The sequence below is a fragment of the Dipodomys spectabilis genome, unplaced genomic scaffold, assembly GCF_019054845.1.
Source record: "Dipodomys spectabilis isolate Male_0828 unplaced genomic scaffold, ASM1905484v1 ptg000033l, whole genome shotgun sequence".
NCBI lineage: Eukaryota > Metazoa > Chordata > Mammalia > Rodentia > Heteromyidae > Dipodomys > Dipodomys spectabilis.
This window is the reverse complement of record NW_024870710.1, coordinates 254,967-278,287: the sequence shown is the minus strand read 5'-3', so window position 1 is coordinate 278,287 and position 23,321 is coordinate 254,967.

Sequence of the window (23,321 nt, the reverse complement as noted above, 5' to 3'; positions counted from 1 at the left end):
CACAGAATCCTTGTCCAAGCCAGCTCCGTCTGAAGTGGCCAAGGCCAGGCTCAGAGAGTCCTGTCCAAGCCAGCGCCGCCTGGATAGGCCCAGGCCAGTCTCACAGAGCCCTGCCCAAACCAGCGAAGCTTGAACCGTCACGGGCCAGGCTCACAGAGCCATATCCATGGCAGTACTACCTGAACCAGCGGGGGACAGGATCTCAAAGTCCTATCCAAGCCAGCCACGCCTGCATCCGCCTGGGCCAGCCTCACAGAGCCCTGTTCAAGCCAGCTAGCTTCTAACAGACTGGCCCGGGCCAACCTCACAGTGCCTTGTCCAAGACAGCTCTTCCTGGACTGGGCCAGGCCAGGCTCACAGAACCCTGTCTAATCCAGCTTCTCCTAGACTGGCCTAGGCCAACCTCACAGAGTCTTGTCCAAGCCAGCTGTTCCTTGACTCTCCTGGGCCGGGCTCACAGAGCCCTGTCCAAGCCAGCGCCACCTGGACCACCCTGGGGACAGCTTTTCCAGCCCTGTCCAACTAGCAGTGCCTGGACTGAGGAGGGCCAGCCTCAAAGAACTCTGTTCAGGCCAGTGTTAACTGAGTCAGACTGCACCAGACTCAGAGCCCTGTCTAAACCAGCACTACCTGGACCAGCATTGGGACAATCTTTCGAGCCATGTCCAAGCCAGCGCCACCTGGACCGATGGGGGCCAGCCTCAAAGAGCCCAGTCCAAGCCAGCTCCTCCTAGACTGGGCCGGGACAGCCTCACATAGTCTTGTACAAGCCCCTCGACCTTGTACAAGCTCCTCGACCTGACCAGGCCAGACGCACAGAGAGCTCCTCTTGGACCACCCTGGGGCCAGCTGCGCAAGCCCTGTGTGAGACAGGGCCACCTGGACCGGCCCGGGCCAGCATCACATAACCCTGTCTATTCCAGCTCCTCCTGGACTCCAAGCCAGCTGCTCCTTGACTGGCCCTTGTCAGCCTTATAAAGCCCGGTATATGCCACCTTCAACTGGACCAGACTGCACCAACCTCACAGAGTCCTGTGCAAGCCAGCACTGCCTGGACCGGTGCAGGCCCCCTCACAGACCGTGTCCAAATCAGGGCTGCCTAGACCAGCCGGCGGACAGCCTTTCGAGCCCTGTGCAAGCCAGCGATGCCTGGACCGATGGGGGCTAGCCTCAAAGAGCCCTGTCCAAGTCAGCTCCTCCTAGACTGGGCCGGGCCAGCCTCACAGAGTCTTGTCCAATCCAGCTGCACCACTACATGACTGGGCCAGCCTCACGGAGCCTTGTCCAAGCCAGCACCACCTGGACTGGACCAGCCTGCACCAGACTCACAGGGCCCTGTCCAATCCAGGGCCACTTGGATCGGCACTGGCCAGGTTTACAGAACCCTGTCCAAGACAGAACCGCCGGGAACGGTGCAAGCAGGCACACAGAGCTCTGTCCAAACCAGGGTCGCCTGGACAAGCCTCGGGACAGCCTCTTGAGCCCTGTCCAAGCCAGCTCCTCCTAGACTGGGCCGGGCTAGCCTCACAGAGTCTAGTCCAAGCCAGCTGCACCTTGACCTCTCTGGGCCAGCCTCCCAGAGCCTTGTCCAAGGCAGCGCCACCTGGACAAGCCTGCACCAGACTCACAGGGCCGTGAACAATCCAGTGCCACTTGGACGGGCGCGGGCTAGGTTTACAGAACCCTGTCCAAGACAGCACCACCGGGACCAGTACGGGCCAGGCACACAGAGCTCTGTCCAAGCCAGGGTCGCCTGGACCAGCCCGGGGACAGCCTCTTGAGCCCTGTCCAAGCCAGCTCCTCCTAGACTGGGCCGGGCCAGCCTCACAGAGTCTTGTCCAACCAGCTGCCCTGGAACCGACCAGACCAGGCTCACAGAATCCCTGTCCAAACCAGCTACACCTGAAGTCACCAAGGCCAGGCTCAAAGAGTCCTGTCCAAGCCAGCACCACCTGTATAGGCCCGGGCCAGTCTCACAGAGTCCTGTCCCAACCAGTGCCGCCTGAATTGTCTCCCGCCAGGCCACAGAGCCCTGTTCATGCCAGTACTGCCTGGACCAGAGCGGGACAGGCTCTCAAAGTCCTGTCCAAGCCAGCCAAGCCTACACCGGCCTGGGCCAGCCTCACAGAGCCCTGTCCAAGCCAGATCCTCCTAGACTGGCCCTGGCCAACCGCACAGAGACTTCTTCCAACCAGCTGCTCCTTGACCGGGCCTGGCCACCCTCACATAGAACTGTCCATTGGACCTTCAACTGGACCAGACTACACCAGCCTCACAGAGCCCTTTGCAAGCCAGCACTGCCTGGACCGGTGCAGGCCAGGCTCACAGAGCCCAGTGAAAGTCAGGATCGCCTAGACCAGCCGGGGGACAGCCTTTTGAGCCCTGTCCAAGCCAGTGCTGCCTGGACCGATGGGGGCCAGCCTCAAAGAGCCCTGTCCAAGCCAGCTCCTCCTAGACTGGGCCGGGCCAGCCTCACAGAGTCTTGTCCAAGCCAGCTGCCCTCGACCCGACTGGACCAGCCTCACAGGATCCCTGTCCAAGCCAGCTCCCCCTGAAGTGGCCAAGGCCAGACTCAGAGAGTCCTGTCCAAGCCAGAGCCCCATGGATAGGCCCGGGCCAATTTCACAGAGCCCTGTCCAAACCAACGCCGCCTGATCGGTCGTGGGCCAGGCTCACAGAGCCCTGTCCATTGCAATACCGCATGCACCAGTGTGGGACAGGCTCTCAAAGTCCTATCCAAGCCAGCCACACCTGCATCAGCCTGGGCCAGCCTCACAGAGCTCTGTCCAAGCCAGCTAGCTTCTACCAGACTGGCACAGGCCAACCTCACAGAGCCTTGTCCAAGCCAGCTCTCCCTTGGCTGGAAAAGGCCAACCTCACAGAGCCTTGTCCAAGCCAGCTCTCCCTTGGCTGGAGCAGGCCAGGCTCTCAGAACCCTGTCAAAGCCAGCTCCTCTTGGACCAGCCTGGTGCCAGCTGCACAAGCCCTGTGCGAGACAGGGCCACTTGGACCGGCCTGGGCCAGCATCACAGAACCCTGTATAATCGAGCTCCTCCAGGACTAGCCCGGGTCAACCTCACAGATCCTTGTCCCAGACAGCTGCTCCTTGACCGGCCTGGGCCAGGCTCACAGAGCCCTGTCCAAGCCAGTGTCAACTGGAACAGACTGCACCAGCCTCACAGTGCCCTGACCAAGCCAGGGCTGCCTGGACCCGCGCCGGCCAGTATCACAGAACCCTGTCTAAGCCTGGTCCTCTGGGATTGGAGCGGGCTAAGCTCACAGATTCCTGTCCAAGGCAGGAACCCCTGGACAAGCCTGGGGACAGCCTTTCGAGCCTGTTCAAGCCAGCACATCCTGGACCAATTGGGGCCAGCTTCAAAGAGCCCTGTCTAAGACAGCTCCCCTAGACAGGACTGGGCCAGCCTCAGAGTCTTGTCCAAGCCAGCTGCACCTTCACCGGACCGGGGCAGGTTAACAGAGCCCTGTTCAAGCCAGTGACAACTGAACCAGACTGAACCAGACTCACAGAGGCCTGTCTACGCCAGCACTACCTGGACCGGCATGGGCCAGGCTCACAGAGGCCTGTCTAAACCAGCACTACCTGGACTGGCATTGGGACAATCTTTTTAGCCATGTCTAAGGCAGCGCCACCTGGACCGATGGGGGCCAGCCTCAAAGAGCCCAGTCCAAGCCAGCTCCTCCTAGACTGGTACGGGACAGCCTCACAGAGCCTTGTCCATGCCAGCTGCTCCTTGAATTGACCAGGCCATCCTCACAGAACCCTGTCGAATCCAGCTCCTCCTGGACCAGCCTGGGGCCAGCTGCACAAGCCCTGTGCATGACAGGGCCACCTGGACTGGCCTGGGACAGCCTCACACTGCCCTGTCCAAGCCAGCACCATCTGGACCAACATGGGCCAGACTCTCAGAGCACTGTCCATGCCATTACTGCCTGGGCCTCCGTGGGACAGGCTCTCAAAGTCCTGTCCAAGCCAGCCACGCCTGCACCGGCCTGGGCCAGCTTCTCAGAGCCTTGTCCAAGCCAGCTCCTTCTAGACTGGCCCGGGCCAACCTCACAGAGACTTCTCCAAACCAGCTGCTCCTTGACTGGCCCTAGTCAGCCTTACAAAGCCCGGTCTATGCCACCTTCAACTGGACCAGACTGCACCAACCTCACAGAGCCCTGTGCAAGCCAGCACTGCCTGCACTAGTGCAGACCGGCTCATAGAGCCGTGTCTCAATCAGGGCTGCCTAGACCAGCCGGGAAAGTGCCTTTCGAACCCTGTGCAAGCCAGCGTTGCCTGGACCGATGGGGGCTAGCCTCAAAGAGCCCTGTCCAAGCCACCTCCTCCTAGACTGGGCCGGGCCAGCCACACAGAGTCTTGTCCAATCCAGCTGCACCATGACCTTACTGGGCCAGCCTCACGGAGCCTTGTCCAAGCCAGCACCACCTGGACTGGACCAGCCTGCACCAGACTCACAGGGCCCTGTCCAATCCAGAGCCACTTGGACCGGCACTGGTGAGGTTTACAGAATGCTGTCCAAGACAGAACTGCCGGGACCGGTGCAGGCCAGGCACACAGGGCTCTGTCCAAGCCAGGGTCGCCTGGAACAGCCCAGGGACAGCCTCGTAAGCCCTGTTCAAGCCAGATCCTCCTTGACTGGGCCGGACCAGCCTCACAGATTCTTGTCCAAACCAGCTGCCCTGGACCCGACTGGACCAGCCTCTCAGAATCCCTGTCCAAGCCAACGCCGCATGGAAAGGCCTGGGCCAGTCCCACAGAGCCCTGTCCAAACAAGCGAATCCTGAACCGTCACGGGCCAGGCTCACAGAGCCCTGTCCATTGCAGTACTGCATGGACCAGCACGGGACAGACTCTCAAAGTCCTATCCAAGCAAGCCATGCCTGCATCGGCCTGTGTCAACCTCACAGAGCCTTGCCCAAGCCAGCTCTTCTTGGACTGGACCAGGCCAGGCTCACAGAACCCTGTCCAAGCCAACTTCTTTTAGACTGGCCTGGGCCAACCTCACAGAGTCTTGTCCAAGCCAGCTGTTCCTTGACCGACCTGGGCCAGGCTCACAGAGTCCTGTCCATGCCAGCGCCACCTGGACCACCCTGGGGACAGCTTTTCCAGACCTGACCAAGCTAGCAGTGCCTGGACTGAGGAGGGCCAGTCTCAAAGAACCCTGTTCAAGCCAGCATTTACTGAACCAGACTGCACCAGACTCAGAACCCTGTCTAAGCCAGCACTACCTGGACCAGCATCGGCCAGGCTCACAGAGGCCTGTCTAAACCAGCACTACCTGGACCGGCATTGGAACAGTGTTTCGAGCTATGTCCAAGCCAGCGCCACCTGGACCGATGGGAGCCAGCCTCAAAGAGCCCAGTCCAAGCCAGCTCCTCCTAGACTGGGCCGGGACAGCCTCACATAGTCTTGTACAAGCCTGCTGCTCCTCGACCTGACCAGGCCAGCCTCATAGAGCCCTGTCGAAGCCAGCTCCTTTGGACCAGCCTGGGGCCAGCTGCACTAGCCCTGTGCGAGACAGGGCCACCTGGACCAGCCTGGGCCAGCATCACAGCATCCTGTCTAATCCAGATCCTCCTGGACTATCTCGGGTCAACCTTACAGAGGCTTGTCCAAGCCAGCTCTTCCTGGACTGGGCCAGGCCAGGCTCACAGAACCCTGTCTAAGCCAGCTTCTCCTAGACTGACCTGGGCCAACCTCACAGAGTCTTGTCCAAGCCAGCTGTTCTGTTCCTTGACCGGTCTGGGCCAGGCTCACAGAGCCCTGTCCAAGCCAGCACCACCTGGACCACCCTGGGGACAGCTTTTCCAGCCCTGGACAAGCTAGCAGTGCCTGGACTTAGGAGGGCCTGCCTCAAAGTACCCTGTTCAAGAAAGCATTAACTGAAACAGACTGCACCAGACTCAGAGCCCTGTCTAAGCCAGCACTACCTGGACCGGCATTGGGATAGTCTTTTGAGCCATGTCCAAGCCAGCACAACCTCGACCTATGGGGGCCAGCCTCAAAGTGCCCAGTCTAAGCCAGCTCCTCCTAGACTGCCCTGGGACAGTCTCACATAGTCTTGAACAAGCCAGCTGCTCTTCGATCTGACCAGGCCAGCCTGAAAAAGCCCTATCGAAGCCAGCTCCTTTTGGACCAGCCTGGGGCCAGCTGCACAAGCCCTGTGTGAGACAGGGCCACCTGGACCGGCCCGGGCCAGCATCACAGAACCCTGTCTAATCCAGCTCCTCCTGGACTAGCCCGGGTCAACCTCACAGAGTCTTGTCCAAGCCAGCTGCTCCTTGACCGGCCTGGGCCAGGCTCACAGAGCCCTATCGAGGCCAGTGTCAACTGGACCAGACTGCACCAACCTCACAGTGCCCTGACCAAGCCACGGCTGCCTGGACCCTCGTCAGCCAGTCTCACAGAACCCTGTCTAAGCCTGGTCCTCCGGGATTGGAGCGGGCCAAACTCACAGATTCCTGTCCAAGGCAGGGACCCCTGGAAAAGCCTGGGGACAGCCTTTAGAGCCTGTTCAAGCCAGCACGTCCTGGACCAATTGGGGCCAGCCTCAAAGAGCCCTGTCCAAGCCAGCTCCCCTAGACAGGACTGGGCTAGCCTCAGAGTCTTGTCAAAGCCAGCTGCACCTTGACCGGACCGGGGCAGGTTCACAGAGTCCTGTTCAAGGGAGTGTCAACTGAACCAGACTGAACCAGACTCACAGAGGCCTGTCTAAGCCAGCACTACCTGGACCGGTGTGGGGACAGTCTTTTGAGCCAAGTCTAAGTCAGCGCCGCCTGGACCATTGGGGACCAGCTTCAAAGAGCCCCGTCCAAGCCAGTTCCTCCTGTACTGGGCTGGGACAGCCTCAGAGAGTCTTGTCCAAGCCAGCTGCCCTGGACCCGACTGGAACAGCCTCACAGAATCCCTGTCCAAGACAGCTCCGCCTGAAGTGGCCAAGGCCAAGCTCAGAGAGTCCGGTCCAAGCCAGCACCCCCTGCATAGTCCCCTGCCATTCTCATAGAGCCCTGTCCAATCCAGCGCTGCCTGATCCGTCGCGGGCCAGGCTCACAGAGCCCTGTCCATTGAAGTACTGCGTGGACCAGCGTGGGACAGGCTCTCAAAGTCCTATCCAAGACATCCAAGCCTTAATCAGCCTTGGCCAGCCTCAAAGAGCCCTGTCCAAGCTACCTAGCTTCTTCCAGACTGGCCCGGGCCAACCTCACAGAGCCTTGTCCAAGACAGCTCTTCCTGGACTGGACCAGGCCAGGCTCACAGAACCCTGTCCAAGCCAGATCCTCCTAGGCTGGCCTGGGCCAACCTCACAGAGTCTTGTCCAAGCCAGCTGTTCCGTTCCTTGACCGGCCTGGGCCAGGCTCACAGAGCCCTGTCCAAGCCATCGACACATGGATCACCCTGGGGACAGCTTTTCCAGCCCTGTCCAAACTAGCAGTGCCTGGACTGAGGAGGGCCAGCCTCAAAGAACCCTGTTCAAGCCAGCGTTAACTGAACCAGACTGCACCAGTCTCAGAGCCCTGTCTAAGCCAGCACTACCTGGACTGGCATGGGACAGGCTCACAGAGGCCTGTCTAAACCAGCACTATCTGGACCAGCATTGGGACAGTCCTTCGAGCCATGTCTAAGCCTGGGCCACCTGGACCGTTGGGGTCCAGCCTCAAAGAGCCCAGTCCAAGTCAGCTGTTCCTAGACTGGGCCAATACAGCCTCACCTAGCCTTGTACAAGCCAGCTGCTCCTCGACCTGACCAGGACAGGCTTTTGAGCCCTGTCCAAGCCATTGCTGCCAGACCCTTGTCCAAGCCATTGTCAACTGAACCAGACTGCACCAGCCTCACAGGGTCCTGTCCAAGCCAGCATTGCCTGGACCGGCGCCGGCCAGTCTCACAGAACCCTGTCCAAGCCAGCTCCTCCTGGACTGGAGTGGGCCATGCTCACAGAGTCTTGTCCATGGCTTGTCCAGGGCGACAGCCTTTCGAGCCTGTTCAAGCCAGCATATCCTGGACCTATGGGGGCCAGCCTCAAAAAGCCCTGTCAAAGCCAGCTCTTCTAGACAGGACCGGGCCAGCCTCAGAGTTTTGTCCAAGACAGCTGCACCTTGACCAGTCCGGGGAAGGTTCACAGAGCCCTGTCCAAGCCAGCGTCAACTGAACCAGACTCACAGAAGCCTGTCTAAGCGAGCAATACCTGGACCGGCATGGGCCAGGCTCACAGAGGCCTGTCTAAATCAGCACTACCTGGACCGGCATTGGGACAGTCTTTTGAGCCATGTCCAAGCCAGCGCCACCTGGACCGATGGGGGCCAACCTCAAAGAACCCAGTCTAAGCCAGCTCTTCCTAGACTGGGCCGGGACAGCCACACATAGTCTTGTACAAGCCAGCTGCTCCTCGACCTGACCAGGCCATTCTCACAGAGCCCTGTCCAAGCCAGCTCCTCTTGGAACAGCCTGGGGCCAGCTGCACAAGCCCTGTGTGAGACAGGGCCACCTGGACCAGCCCGGCCCAGCATCACAGAACCCTGTCTAATCCAGCTCCTCCTGGACTAGCCCGGGTCAACCTCACAGAGTCTTGTCCAAGCCAGCTGCTCCTTGACCGGCCTGGGCCAGGCTCACAGAGCCCTGTCGAAGCCAGTGTCAACTGGACCAGACTGCACCAGCCTCACAGTGCCCTGACCAAGCCAGGGCTGCCTGGACCCGCGCTGGCCAGTCTCACAGAACCCTGTCTAAGCCTGGTCCTCCTGGACTGGCGCGGGCCAAGCTCACAGAGTCCTGTATAAGGCAGGGCCCCGTTGACAAGCCTGGGGACAGCCTTTTGAGCCTATTCAAGCCAGCACGTCCTGGACTAATGGGGGTCAGCCTCAAAGAGCCCTGTCCAAGCCAGTTCCTCTAGACAGTACCGGGCCAGCCTCAGATTCTTCTCCAAGAAAGCTGCACCTTGACCGGTCCGGGGCAGGTTCACAGAGCCCTGTCCAAGGCAGGGTCAACTGAACCAGACTGAACCAGACTCACACAGGCCTGTCTAAGCCAGCAGTACCTGGACCGGCGTGGGGACAGTCTTTTGAGCCATATCTAAGACAGCACCACCTGGAACAATGTGGGCCAGCCTCAAAGAGCCCAGTCCAATCCAGCTCCATCTAGACTGGGCCAGGCCAGCCTGACAGAGTATTGTCCATGCCAGCTGCTCCTCGACATGAGCAGGCCATCCTCACAGAGCCCTGCCGAATTAAGCTCCTCCTATACCAGCCTGGGGCCAGCTGCACAAGCCCTGTGCTTGACAGGCCACCTGGACTGGGCTGGGACAGCCTCACACTGCCCTGTCCAAGCCAGCACCATCTGAACCAACATGGCCCAGGCTCACAGAGTACTGTCCATGCCAGTACTGCCTGGGCCTCCGTGGGACAGGCTCTCAAAGTCCTGTCCAAGCCAGCCATGCCTGCACTGGCCTGGGCCAGCCTCACAGAGCCCTGTCCAAGCCAGCTCCTTCTAGACTGGCCCGGGCCAACCTCACAGAGTCTTCTCCAAGCCAGCTGCTCCTTGACTGGCCCTAGTCAGCCTGACAAAGCCCGGTCTATGCCACCTTCAACTGGACCAGACTGCACCAACCTCACATAGCCCTGTGCAAGCCAGCACTGCCTGGACCGGTGCAGGCTGGCTCACAGAGCCTTGTCCAAATCAGGGCTGCCTAGACCAGCCGGGGGACAGCCTTTCGAGCCCTGTGCAAGCCAGCGCTGCCTGGAATGATGGAGGCTAGCCTCAAAGAGCCCTGTCCAAGCCAGTTCCTCCTAGACTGGGCCAGGTCAGCCTCACAGAGTCTTGTCCAATCCTGCTGCACCACGACCTGACTGGGGCAGCCTCATGGAGCCTCGTCCAAGCCAGCACCAACTGGATTGGACCAGACTGCACCAGACTCACAGGGCCCTGTCCAAAGCAGCGCCACTTGCATCGGCACCGGCCAGGTTTACAAAACCCTGTCCAAGACACAACCGCCGGGACTGGTGCAAGCCAGGCACACAGAGCTCTGTCTAAGCCAGGGTCACCTGGACGAGCCCGGGGACAGCCTCTTGAGCAGTGTGCAAGTCAGCTCCTCCTAGACTGATCCAGGCCAGCCTCACAGAGTCTTGTCCAAGGCAGCTGCCCTGGATCCGACTGGACCAACCTCTCAGAATCCCTGTCCAAGCCAGTTCCGCCTGAAGAGAACAAGGCCAGGCTCAGAGGGTCCGGTCCAAGCCAGCGCCACCTGGATAGGATTGGGCCAGTCTCACAGAGCCCTGTCCAAACCAGCGAAGCCTGAACCGTCACGGGCCAGGCTCACAGAGCTGTATCCGTGGCAGTACTACCTGGACCAGAGGGGGACAAGATCTCAAAGTCCTATCCAACCCAGCCACGCCTGCATTGGCCTGGGCCAGCTTCACAGAGCCCTGTCCAAGCCAGCTAGATTCTACCAGACTGGCCCAGGCCAACCTCACAGAGCCTTGTCCAAGCCAGCTCTTCCTGGACTGGACCAGGCCAGGCTCACAGAACCCTGTCCAAGTCAACTTCTCCTAGACTGGCCATGGCCAACCTCACAGAGTCTTGTTCAAGGCAGCTGTTCCTTGACTGGCCTGCGCCAGGCTCACAGAGCCCTATCCAAGCCAGTGCTACCTGGACCACACTGGGGACAGCTTTTCGAGCCCTGTCCAAGCCAGCAGTCCCTGGACTGAGGAGGGCAAGCCTCAAAGAGCCTTGTCCAAGCCATTTCCTCCAAGACTGTGCGGGCCAGCCTCACAGAGTCTTGTCCAAGCCAGCTGTTCCTCGACCTGACCAGGCCATCCTTAGAAGCCCGTCTAGGCCAGCGCAAACTGGACTGGACCGGGCCAGTGTCACAGAGCCCTGTCCATGATATCTCTGCCTGAAGCGGCCCAGGCCAGGCTCAGAGAGTCCTATCCAAGCCAGGGCCACTTGGACAGGCCTGGGCCAACCACACAGAGCCCTGTCCATGCCAGCTCCTGCTTGACTGGCCCGGGCCAACCTCACAGAGTCTTGTCTAAGCCAGCTGCTCCTTGACCGGCCCTGGCCAGGTTCACAGAGCCCTGACCAAGCCAGCGTCTACTGAACCGGACTGCACCCGACTCACAGAGCCCTGTCTAGGCCAGCACTACCTGGATCTGCATGGGCCAGGCTCAAAGAGGCCTGTCTAAGCCAGCACTACCTGGACCGGCGTGGGGCAGTCTTTCAAGCCATGTCCAAGCCACCGCCAACAGGACCAATGGGGGCCAGCCTCAAGGAGCCCAGTCTAAACCAGCTCCTCCTAGACTGGGCCGGGCCAGCCTCACAGAGTCTTGTCCAAGCCAGCTGCTCCTCGACCTGACCAGGTCAGCCTCACAGAGCCCTGTCGAAGCCAGCTCCTCCTGGACCAGCCTGGGGCAGCTGCACAAGCACTGTTTGAGACAGGGCCACCGGGACCGGCCCGGGCCAAACTCAGAGAGCCCTGTCCAAGCCAGATCCTCCTAGACTGGCCAGGGTCAACCTCACAGAGTCTTGTCCAAGCCAGCTCCTCCTTGCCCGTCCCAGGCCAGGCTCACAGAGCCTTGTCCAAGCCATTGTCAACTGAACCAGACTCCACCAGCGTCACAGGGACCTGTCAAACCCAGCACTGCGTAGACTGGCACCGGCCAGTCTCACAGAACCCTGTCCAAGCCGGCTCCTCCTGGACTGGAGCGGGCCAAGCTCACAGAGTCCTGTCCAAGGCAGGGCCGCCTAGATCAGCCTGGGGACAACCTGTCATGCCCTGTCCAATCCAGCACTGACTGGACCGATGTGGGCCAGCCTCAAAGAGCCCTGTCCAAGATAGCTCCTCCTAGATTGGGCCGGGCCAGCGTCACAGAGTCTAGTCCAAGCCAGCTACATCTTGACATCGCTGGGCCAGCCTCACAGAGCCTTGTCCAAGGCAGCGCCACCTGGACCAGCCTGCACTAGACCTACAGGACCCTGTCCAGTCCAGTGTCACTTTGACCTGAGCGGGCCAGGTTTACAGCACCCTGTCCAAGGCAGCACCACCGGGACCGGTGCGGGCCAGGCACACAGAGCTCTGTCCAAGCCAGGCTTGCCTGGACCAGCCCGGGGATAGCCTCTTAAGCACTGTCCAAGCCAGCTCCTCCTAGACTGGGCCGGGCCAGCCTCACAGAGTCTTGTCCAAGGCAGCTGCCCTGGAACCGACCAGACCAGCCTCAAAGAATCCCTGTCCAAACCAGCTGCACCTGAAGATGCCAAGGCCAGGCTCACAGAGCCCTTTCCAAGCCAGCTCCTTCTAGACTGGCCCGGGCCAATCTCACAGAGACTTCTTCAAGCCAGCTGCTCCTTGACAGGCCCTGGCCACCCTCACATAGTGCTGTCCAGGTGACCTTCAACTGGACAAGGTCACACCCAACTCACAGAGCCCTTTGCAAGCCAGCACTCCCTGGACCGGTGCATGCCAGGCTCACAGAGCCCTGTGCAAGTCAGGATCGCCTAGACCAGCTGGGGGACAGCCATTTGAGCCCTGTCCAAGCCAGTGCTGCCTGGACCGATGGGGGCCAGCCTCAAAGAACCCTGTCCAAGACAGCTCCTCCTAGACTGGGCCGGGCCAGCCTCACAGAGTCTTGTCCAAGCCAGCTGCACCTCGACCTGACTAGGCCAGCCTCACGGAGCCTTGTCCAATCCAGAACCACCTGGACTGGACAAGCCTGCCCAGACTCACAGGGCCCTGTCCAATCCAACACCACTTGGACCGGCGCTGGCCAGGTTTACAGAACACGGTCCAAGACAGCACCACCGGGACTGGTGTGGGTCAGGCACACAGAGCCTTGTCCAAGCCAGGGTCACCTAGATCAGCCCGGGGACAGCCTTTTGAGCCATGTCCAAGCCAGCTCCTCCTAGACTGGGCCATGCCAGCCTCACAGAGTCTTGTCCAAGCCAGCTGCCTGGACCAGACTGGACCAGCCTCACAGAATCCCTGTCCAAGCCAGCTCCGCCTGAAGTGGCCAAGGCCAGGCTCAGAGAGTCCTGTCCAAGCCAGCGCCCCCTGGATAGGCCCGGGCCATGCTCACAGAGCCCTCTCCATTGCAGTACTGCATGGACCAGTACGGGACAGGCTCTCAAATCCTATCCAAGCCAGCCACGCCTGCATCGGTCTGGGCCAGCCTCATAGAGCCCGGTCCAAGCCAGCTAGCTTCTAGCAGACTGGCCCGAGCCAACCTCACAGAGGCTTGTCCAAGCCAGCTCTTCCTGGACTGGACTAGGCCAGGCTCACAGAACCCTGTCCAAGCCAGCTTCTCCTAGACTGGCCTGGGCCAACCTCACAGAGTCTTTTCCAAGCCAGCTGTTCCGTTCCTTAACCGGCCTGGGCCAGGCTCACAGAGCCCTGTCCAGGCCAGCACAATCTGGACCACCCTGGGGACAGCTTTTCCAGGCCTGTCCAAGCTAGCAGTGCCTGGACTGAGGAGGGCCAGCCTCAAAGAACCCTGTTCAAGCCAGCGTTAACTGACCCAGACTGCACCAGACACAGAGCCGTGTCTAAGCCAGCACAACCTGGACCGGAATGGGCCAGGCTCACAGAGGCCTGTCTAAACCAGCACTACCTGGACCGGCATTGGGACAGTCTTTTGAACCATGTCCAAGCCAGCGCCACCTGGACCTATGGGGGCCAGCCTCAAAGAGCCCAGAACAAGCCAGCTCATCCTAGACTGGGCCCCGAGAGCCTCACATAGTCTTGTACAAGCCAGATGCTCCTCGACCTGACCAGGCCAGCCACACAGAGCCCAGTCCAAGCCAGCTCCTCTTGGACCACCCTGGGTCATGCTGCACAAGCCCTGTGCGAGACAGGGCCACCTGGACCGGCCCGGGCCAGCATCACAGAACCCTGTCTAATCCAGCTCCTCCTGGACAAGCCCGGGTCAACCTCATAGAGTCTTTTCCAAGCCAGCTACTCGTTTACCAGTCTGGGCCAGCCTCACAGAGCCTTGTCCAAGGCAGCGCCACCTGGACCACCCTGCACCAGACTCACAGGGCCCTGTCCAAACCAACGCCACTTGGACCGTCACGGGCCAGGTTTACAGAACCCTGTCCATGACAGCATCAGCGGGACCGGTGCCGGCCAGCCACACAGAGCTCTGTCCAAGCCAGGGTCGCCTGGAGCAGCACGGGGACAGCCTCTTGAGAACTGTCCAATCCAGCTGCTCCTAGATTGGGCCGGGCCAGCCTCACAGAGTCTTCTCCAAGCCAGCTGCTCCTCGACCTGACCAGGCCAGCCTCACAGAGCCCTGTCAAAGCCAGCTCCTCCTGGACTAGCCTGGGGCAGCTGCACAAGCCCTGTGTGAGACAGGGCCACCGGGACCGGCCCGGGCCAACCTCAGAGAGCCCTATCCAAGAAAGATCCTGCTATACGGGCCTGGGCCAACCTCACAGAGTCTTGTCCAAGCCAGCTGTTCCATGAGAGGCCTGGGCCAGGCTCACAGAGCCCTGTCCATGCCAGCGCCACCTGGACTACACTGGGGACAGCGTTTCCAGCCCTGTCCAAGCTAGCAGTGCCTGGACTGAGGAGGGCCAGCCTCAAAGAAACCTGTTCAAGCCAGCGTTAACTGAACCAGACAGCACCAGACTCAGAGCCCTGTCTAAGCCAGCACTACCTGGACCGGCATGGGCCAGGCTCACAGAGGCCTGTCTAAACCAGCACTACCTGGACTGGCATTGGGACAGTCTTTTTAGCCATGTCTACGCCAGCGCCACCTGGACCGATGGGGGCCAGCCTCAAAGAGCCCAATCCAAGCCAGCTCCTCCTAGACTGGGCCGGGACAGCCTCACAGAGTCTTGTCCAAGCCAGCTGCTCCTCGACTTGACCAGGCCATCCTCACAGAACCCTGTCGAATTCAGCTCCTCCTGGACCAGCCTGGGGCCAGCTGCACAAGCCCTGTGCAGGACAGGGCCACCTGGACTGGCCTGGGACAGCCTCACACTGCCCTGTCCAAGCCAGCACCATCTGGACCAACATGGGGCAGGCTCACAGAGGACTGTCCATGCCACTACTGCCTGGGCCTCCGTGGGACAGGCTCTCAAAGTCCTGTCCAAGCCAGCCACGCCTGCACCGGCCTGGGCCAGCTTCTCAGAGCCTTGTCCAAGCCAGCTCCTTCTAGACTGGCCCGGGCCAACCTCACAGAGACTTCTCCAAGCCAGCTGCTCCTTCACTGGCCCTAGTCAGCCTTACAAAGCCCGATCTATGCCACCTTCAACTGGACCAGACTGCACCAACCTCACAGAGCCCTGTGCAAGCCAGCACTGCCTGGACCGGTGCAGGCCGGCTCACACAGCCGTGTCCCAATCAGAGCTGCCTAGACCAGCCGGGGAAGAGCCTTTCGAGCCCTGTGCAAGCCAGCGTTGCCTGGACCGATGGGGGCTAGCCTCAAAGAGCCCTGTCCAAGCCAGCTCCTCCTAGACTGGGCCGGGCCAGCTTCACAGAGTCTTGTCCAATCCAGCTGCACCGCGACCTGACTGGGCCAGCCTCACGGAGCCTTGTCCAAGCCAGCACCACCTGGACTGGACCAGCCTGCACCAGACTCACAGGGCCCTGTCCAATCCAGCGCCACTTGGATCGGCACCGGCCAGGTTTACAGAACGCTGTCCAAGACAGAACTGCCTGGACCGGTGCAGGCCAGGCACACAGAGCTCTGTCCAAGCCAGGGTAGCCTGGAACAGCCCGGGGACAGCCTCGTGAGCCCTGTTCAAGCCAGATCCTCCTGCACTGGGCCGGGCCAGCCTCACAGAGTCTTGTCCATGCCAGCTGCCCTGGACCCGACTGGACCAGCCTCTCAGAATCGCTGTCCAAGACAGCGCCGCCTGGACAGGCCTGGGCCAGTCCCACAGACCCCTGTCCAAACCAGCGAATCCTGAACCCTCACGGGCCAGGCTCACAGAGCCGTGCCCATGGCAGTACTACCTGGGCCAGCGGGGGACAGGATCTCAAAGTCCTATCCAAGGCAGCTACGCCTGCATTGGCCTGGGCCAGCTTCACAGAGCCCTGTCCAGCCAGCTAGTTTCTACCAGACTGGCCCAGGCCAACCTCACAGAGCCTTGTCCAAGCCAGCTCTTCCTGGACTGGACCAGGCCAGGCTCACAGAACCCTGTCCAAGTCAGCCTCTCCTAGACTTGCCTGGGCCAACCTCACAGAGTCTTGTCCAAGCCAGCTGTTACTTGACTGGCATGGGCCAGGCTCACAGAGCCCCATCCAAGCCAGTGCCGCCTGGACCACCCTGGGGACAGCTTTTCGAGCCCTGTCCAAGCCAGCAGTGCCTGGACTGAGGAGGGCAAGCCTCAATGAGCCCTTTCCAAGCCATTTCCTCCAAGACTGTGCGGGCCAGCCTCACAGAGTCTTGTCCAAGCCAGCTGTTCCTCGACCTGACCAGGCCATCCTCAGAAGCCCTGTCTAAGCCAGCGCCAACTGGACTGGACCGGTCCAGCGTCACAGAGCCCTGTCCAAGATATCTCTGCCGGAAGCGGCCCAGGCCAAGCTCAGAGAGTCCTGTCCAAGCCAGGACCAGTTGAACAGGCCTGGGCCAGCCTCACAGAGCTCTGTCCATGCCAGCTCCTGCTTGAATGGCCCGGGCCAACCTCACTGAGTCTTGTCTAAACCAGCTGCTCCTTAACCGGCCCGGGCCAGGTTCACAGAGCCCTGACCAAGCCAGCGTCTACTGAACCGGACTGCACCCGACTCACAGAGCCCTGTCTATTCCAGCACTACCTGGACCTGCATGGGCCAGGCTCAAAGAGGCCTGTTTAAGCCAGCACTACCGGGACCGACATGGGGCAGTCTTTCTAGCCATGTCCAAGCCAGCACCGCCTGGACCAATGGGGGTCAACCTCTAGGAGCCCAGTCCAAGCCAGCTCCTCCTAGACTGGGCCGGGACAGCCTCACAGAGCCTTGTCCAAGCCAGCTGCTCCTCGACCTGACCAGGCCAGCCTCACAGAGAACTGTCGAAGCCAGCTCGACCTAGACCAGCCTGGGGAAGCTGCACAAGCCCTGTGTGAGACAGGGCCACCGGGACCGGTCCCGGCCAACCTCACAGAGCCCTGTCCAAGCCAGATCCTCCTAGACTGCCCCTGGTCAACCTCACAGAGTCTTGTCCAAGCCAGCTGCTCCTTGACCGGCCCAGGCCAGGCTCACAGAGCCTTCTCCAAACCATTGTCAACTGAACCAGACTGCACCAGCCTCACAGGGTCCTGTCCAAGCGAACACTGCCTGGAACGTGCCGGCCAGTCTCACAGAACCCTGTCAAAGACGGGTCCTCCCGGACTGGAGTGGGCCAAGCTCACAGAGCCCTGTCCAAGGCAGGGCCGCCTGGATCAGCCTGGGGACAACCTGTCGAGTCCTGTCCAATCGAGCATTGACTGGACCGATGTGGGCCAGCCTCAAGGAGCCCTGTCCAAGACAGCTCCTCCTAGACTCAGCCGGACCAGGCTCACAGAGTCTTGTCCAAACCAGCTGCACCGCCACCTGACTGGGCCAGCCTCACGGAGCCTTGTCCAAGCCATCACCACCTGGACTGGACCAGCCTGCACCAGACTCACAGGGCCCTGTCCAATCCAGTGCCACTTGGACCGGCACCGGCCAGGTTTACAGAACGCTGTCCAAGACAGAATTGCTGGGACCGGTGCAGGCCAGGCACACAGAGCTCTGTCCAAGCTAGGATCGCCTGGACCAGCCCGGGAACAGCCTCTTGAGCCCTGTCCAAGCCAGATCCTCCTACACTGGCCGGGCCAACCTCACAGAGACTTCTTCAAGCCAGCTGCTCCTTGACCGGCCCTGGCCACCCTCACATAGCACTGTCCATGCGACCTTCAACTGGACCAGACTACACCAGCCTCACTGAGCACTTTGCAATCCAGCACTGCCTGGACTGGTGCAGGTGAGGCTCACAGAGCCCTGTGCAAATCAGGATCGCCTAGACCAGCCGGGGGACAGCCTTTTGAGACCTGTCTAAGCCAGTGCTGCCTGGAGCGATGGGGCCAGCCTCAAAGAAACCTGTCCAAGACAGCTCCTCCTAGACTGGCCCAGGCCAGCCTCACAGAGTCTTGTCCAATCTAGCTGCACCGCGACCTGACTGGGCCAGCCTCACAGAGCCTTGTCCAGTCCAGAGCCAACTGGACTGGACCAGCCTGCACCAGACTCACAGGGCCCTGTCCAATCCAACACTATTGGACTGTCGCTGGCCAGGTTTACAGAACACTGTCCAAGACAGCACCAGCGGAACTGGTGCGGGCCAGGCACACAGAGCTCTGTCCAAGCCAGGGTCACCTGGACCAGCCAGGGGACTGCCTCTTGAGCCCTGTCCAAGCCAGCTCCTCCAAGACTGGGCCGGGCCAGCCTCACAGAGTCTTGTCCAAGCGAGCTGCCCTGGACCCGACTGGACCAGGCTCACAGAATCCCTATAAAACCCAGCTCCGCTTGAAGTGGCCAAGGCCAGGCTCATACAGTCCTGTCCAAGCCAGCGCTCCCTGGATAGGCCCGGGCCAGGCTCACAGAGCCCTGTCCATTGCAGTACTGCATGGACAAGCACAGGACAGGCTCCCAAAGTCCTATCCAAGCAAGCCATGCCTGCATCGGCCTGGGCCAGCCTCAAAGAGCCCAGTCCAAGCCAGCTCCTCCTAGACTGGGCCGGGACAGCCTCACATAGTCTTGTACAAGCCAGCTGCTCCTCGAACATACCAGGCCAGCCTCACAGAGCCCTGTACAAGAGAGCTCCTCTTGGACCAGCCTGGGGCCAGCTGCACAAGCCCTGTGTGAGACAGGGCCACCTGGACTGGTCTGGGCCAGCATCACAGAACGCTGTCTAATATAGATCCTCCTGGACTAGCTAGGTCAACCTCACAGAGTCTTGTCCGAGCCAGCTGCCCTTGACCGGACTGGGCCAGGCTCACAGAGCCCTATCCAAGCCATTGTCAACTGGACCAGACTGCACCAGCCTCACAGTGCCCTGACCAAAGCAGGGCTGCCTGGACCCGCGCCGGCCAGTCTCACAGAACCCTAAGTCTAGTCCTCCTGGACTGGCGGGGCCAAGCTCACAGAGCCCTGTCCAATTCAGGGCCCCCTGGGCAAGCCTGGGGACAGGGTTTCTAGCCCTGTGCAAGCCAGCGCTGCCTGGACCAGTGGGGGCTAGCCTCAAAGAGCTATGTCTAAGCCAGCTCCTCCTAGACTGGGCCGTGCCAGCCTCACACAGTCTTGTCCAAGCCAGCTGCACCAAGACATGACTGGGCCAGCCTCACGGAGCCTTGTCCAAGCCAGCACCACCTGGACTGGACCAGCCTGCACCAGACTCACAGGGCCTTGTCCAATCCAGTCCCACTTGGATCGGCACCGGCCGGGTTTACAGAACCCTGTCCAAGACAAAAACGCCGGGACTGGTGCAGGCCAGGCACACAGAGCTCTGTCCAAGCCAGGTTCGCCTGGACCAGACCGGGGACAGCCTCTTGAGCCCTGTCCAAGCCAGCTCCTCCTAGGCCGGGCCGGGCCAGCCTCACAGAGTCTTGTACAAGCCAGCTGCCCTGGACCCGACTGGACCAACCTTTCACAATCCCTGTCCAAGACAGCTCCGCCTGAAGTGACCAAGGACAGGCTCATAGGATCCTGTCCAAGACCGTGCCGCCTGGATAGGCCTGGGCCAGTCTTACAGAGCCCTGTCCAAACCAGCGCCGCCTGATCTGTAACGTCCTAGGCTCACAGAGTCCTGTCCATTGCAGTACTGCATGGACCAGGGCGGGACAGGCTCTCAAGGTTCTATCCAATCAAGCCACGCCTGCATCGGCCTGGGCCAGCCTCACAGAGCCCTGTGCAAGCCAGCTAGCTTCTACCAGACTGGCCCGGGCCAACCTCACAGAGCCTTGTCCAAGACAGCTGCTCCTTGACTGGCCCAGGCCAGGCTCACAGAGCCTTCTCCAAACCATTGTCAACTGAACCAGACTGCACCAGCCTCGCAGGGTCCTTTCCAAGCCAGCACTGCCTGGACCGGCGCCACCCAGTCTCACAGAACCCTGTCCAAACCGGCTCCTCCTGGACTGTAGCATGCCAAGCTCACAGATTCCTGTCCAAGGCAGGGCCGCCTGGATCAGCCTGGGGACAGCCTGTCGAGCCCTGTCCAATCCAGCATTGACTGGACCGATGTGGGCCAGCCTCAAAGAGCCCTGTCCAAGACAGCTCCTCCTAGACTGCGCCGGGCCAGCCTCACAGAGTCTAGTCCAAGCCAGCTGCACCTTGACCTCTCTGGGCCAGCCTCACAGAGCCTTGTCCAAGGCAGCACCACCTGGACCAGCCTGCACCAGACTCACAGGACCGTGTACAATGCAGCGCCACATGGACCGGCGGGGGCCAGGTTTACAGAACCCTGTCCAAACAACACCACCGGGACCGGTGCGGGCCAGGCACACAGAGCTCTGTCCAAGCCAGGGTCGATTGGACCAGCCCGGGGACAGCCTCTTGAGCCCCTGTCCAAGCCAGCTCCTCCTAGACTGGGCCAGGAGAGCCTCACAGAGTCTTATCCAAGACAGCTGACCCTGGAACCGACCAGACCAGCCTCACAGAATCCCTGTCCAAACCAGCTCCACCTGAAGTCGCCAAGGCCAGGCTCAGAGAGTCCTGTCCAAGCCAGCACCGCCTGGAGAGGCCCAGGCCAGTCTCACAGAGCCCTGTGCAAACCAGTGCTGCCGGAGTTGTCGCCGGCCAGGCTCACAGAGCCCTCTTCATACCAGTACTGCCTGGACCAGAGCGGGACAGGCTCTCAAAGTCCTGTCCAAGCCAGCCACGCCTGCACCGGCCTGGGCCAGCATCACAGAGCCCTGTCCAAGCCAGATCCTCTTAGACTGGCCTGGGGCCAACCTCACAGAGACTTCTTCAAGCCTGCTGCTCCTTGACCGGCCCTGGCCACCCTCACATAGCACTGTCCATGCGACCTTCAACTGGACCAGACTACACCAGCCTCACAGAGCACTTTGCAAGCCAGCACTGCCTGGACCGGTGCAGGCCAGGCTCACAGAGCCCTGTGCAAGTCTGGATCGCCTAGACCAGCCGGGGCCAACCTTTTGAGCCATGTCCAATCCACTGCTGCCTGGACCGATGGGGGCCAGCCTCAAAGAGCCCTGTCCAAGACAGCTCCTCCTAGACTGGGCAGGGCCAGCCTCACAGAGTCTTGTCCAATACAGCTGCAAAGCGAACTGACTGGGCCAGCCTCACAGAGCCTTGTCCAATCCAGAGCCACATGGACTGGACCAGCCTGCACCAGACTCACAGGGCCCTGTCCAATCCAACACTACTTGGACTGGTGCTGGCCAGGTTTACAGAACACTGTCCAAGACAGCACCACCAGAGCCAGTGCGGGATAGGCACACAGAGGTCTGTCCAAGCCAGGGTCGCCTGGACCAGCCCGAGGACTGCCTCTTGAGCCCTGTCCAAGCCAGCTCCTCCAAGACTGGGCCGGGCCAGCCTCACAGAGTCTTGTCCAAGCCAGCTGCCCTGGACCCGAATGGACCAACCTTACAGAATCCCTGTCCAAGCCAGCTCTGCCTGAAGTGGCCAAGGCCAGGCTCATACAGTCCTGTCCAAGCCAGCGCCCCCTGGATAGGCACGGGCCAGGCTCACAGAGCCCTGTCCATTGCAGTACTGCATGGACCGGCGCGGGACAGGCTCTCAAAGTCCTATCCAAAAAAACCATGCCTGCATCGGCCTGGGCCAGCCTCACAGAGCCCTGTCCAAGCCAGCTAGTTTGTACCAGACTGGCCCGGGCCAACCTCACAGAGCCTTGCCCAAGCCAGCTCTTCATGGACTGGACCAGGCCAGGCTCACAGAACCCAGTCCAAGCCAACTTCTTTTAGACTGGCCTGGGCCAACCTCACAGAGTCTTGTCCAAGCCAGCTGTTCCTTGACCGGCCTGGGCCAGGCTCACAGAGCCCTGTCCATGCCAGCGCCACCAGGACCACCCTGGGGACAGCTTTTCCAGACCTGACTAAGCTAGCAGTGCCTGGAATGAGGAGGGCCAGCCTCAAAGAACCCTGTTCAAGCCAGCGTTAACTGAACCAGACTGCACCAGACTCAGAGCCCTTTCTGAGCCAGCACTACCTGGACCAGCATTGGGACAGTGTTTCGAGCTATGTCCAAGCCAGCGCCACCTTGACCAATCGAGCCAGCCTCAAAGAGCCCAGTCCAAGCCAGGTCCTCCTAGACTGGGCCGGGACAGCCTCACATAGTCTTGTACAAGCCAGCTGCTCCTCGAACTGACCAGGCCAGCCTCACAGAGCCCTGTCGAAGCCAGCTCCTTTGGACCAGCCTGGGGCCAGCTGAACAAGCCCTGTGCGAGACAGGGCCACCTGGACCAGCCTGGGCCAGCATCACAGAATCCTGTCTAATCCAGATCCTCCTGGACTATCCCGGGTCAACCTCACAGAGTCTTGTCCAAGCCAGCTTCTCCTTGACCGGCCTGGGCCAGGCTCACAGAGCCCTATCCAAGCCAGTGTCAACTGGACCAGACTGCACCAGCCTCACAGCGCCCTGACCAAGCCAGGGCTGCCTGGACTCGCGCCGGCCAGACTCACAGAGCCCTGTCCAAGCCAGCATCAACTGAACCAGACTTACACAGGCCTGTCTAAGCCAGCACTACCTTGACCGGCATGGGGACAGTCTTTTGAGCCATGTCTAATCCAGTGCTCCCTGAACCAATGGGTGCCAGCCTCAAAGAGCCCAGTCCAAGCCAGCTCCTCCTAGGCTGGGCCGGGACAGCCTCACAGAATCTTGTCCAAGCCAGCTGCTCCTCGACTTGACCAGGCCATCCTCACAGAACCCTGTCGAATCCAGCTCCCCCTGGACCAGCCTGGGGCCAGCTGCATAAGCCCTGTGCGTGAGAGGGCCACCTGGACTGGACTGGGACTGCCTCACACTGCCCTGTCCTAGCCAGCACCATCTGGACCAACATGGGCCAGGCTCACAGAGCACTGTCCATGTGAGTACTGCCTGGGCCTCGTGGGACAGGCTCCCAAAGTCCTGTCCAAGCCAGCCACGCCTGCACCGGGCTAAGCCAGCCTCACTGAGCCTTGTCGAAGCCAGCTCCTTATAGTCTTTCCCAGGGGAACCTCACAGAGTCTTCTCCAAGCCAGCTGCTCCTTGACTGGCCCTAGGCAGCCTTACTAAGCCCGGTCTATGCCACCTTCACCTGGACTAGACTGCACCAACCTCACAGAGCCCTGTGCAAGCCAGCACTGCCTGGACTGGTGCAGGTCGGCTCACAGAGCCGTGTCCAAATCAGGGCTGCCTAGA